Here is a 1,424-nt window from a genome sequence, read left to right on the forward strand (position 1 = left end):
AAGAGGATGGCATTGTTATGATCTGCAAGAATGTAAAATGCTCCTGGAATGAATTACAAAACAATCAGTTCTCCATGCCTAGGGAGGATTGAAACTGAATTAATGGGTTTGAATTACAGCTTGGAAGATTTAAGATAGATATTAAGTAAAACTTTCCAATKACATGGATCACGACACACTCAAACAGATTGCCTGAAGAGCTTTTAGAGTTTCAGTCACTGGAAATCTCTAAGGACAGGTTAGGTAAGCATCTATCAGAGCTGACAGGTACAGTTGATTCTGCCTATGGGCAAAAGCATAGAGTAGATGACCTCCTGAGGTCTCTTTGAGACTGTTTTTCTCTCATTCTGTGATAGGCAGTGATTTAGAGTACAAGTACACTCATKACTTCAATAGGGATATTTATAAAAGAAAGTACTTCTCAGGAAGACATTTGCAGAGATGTCTGTTTTTCAGAAAGTAAGGAGATGTGCRTAAAAGGAGTAGAGCTCCTGGCTGAAAATGTAATACACAATTCTTTTTTTCTGATAAAAAAAATAACATCTTACATAGATTTTYTCTACAGATAACAGTAGGGTTTGAATATTCAAGGTGTGCATGGAAAGCCATGCTGCCTCCCTCACCATTATAAGCAGAGCAAAATGCTAAAACACATTTAAATGTCTATATTCTATCTGTCTAAAAGATACAACTTTTGTAGAGATAAACACTTTACTAATGGGCACTTAAATTACACTAAGAAGATGGRATATCTCTGCCTGAGTAACTGCCCACGCTTTATCTGCATGGAGTCTAAGGACAGGTTAGGAAAGCATCTATCAGAGCTGGCAGGTACAGCTGATTTTGCCTGCGGGCAAAAGCATAGAGTGGATGACCTCCTGAAGTGTCTTTCAGACTGTTTTATTCTCATTCCGTGAAAGGCAGTGATTTAGTCTACAAGTACACTCATGACTTCAATAGAACTTTCTTATTATAATAAATAAGTGGAGTTCTTTTACTGAGTTCTTTCACTCTTTCACTGAGTAATCTGACTAAATACCTGCAGTTACACAAATTTGCACATCTACACATGAGATTTCCTTTGGAATCACTGGAGAGGARCAGGCACATTGTTCAGCTCAATTATTTTCAATGTTGCCTTTAGGATAAGATGAGTTGTGCCCTGGAAGTACTTCTTTATTTCCAATGATCATGAGCAAAACCAGAAATGAACATGTATTAAACACGTAGGTAAATGAATATCAGTCTTCCTTGGATAGATTTTGACATTGTGTATCATCACTTCTCTTACACAGCTTCTGTGAAATAGGAAGAACTCTTGGCTTCTTTGTGAAGATGTGGAAATGAAGCACAGGAGAGTTACAAGAATTGCTCAAGGTCACACCACAAAATTCAGCAGAAGAGAAGCCTGAGCCTAACCTTGT

Source organism: Malurus melanocephalus, unplaced genomic scaffold, assembly GCF_030028575.1.
Source record: "Malurus melanocephalus ecotype Western Australia unplaced genomic scaffold, MMel_1.1 scaffold_1, whole genome shotgun sequence".
Lineage (NCBI taxonomy): Eukaryota > Metazoa > Chordata > Aves > Passeriformes > Maluridae > Malurus > Malurus melanocephalus.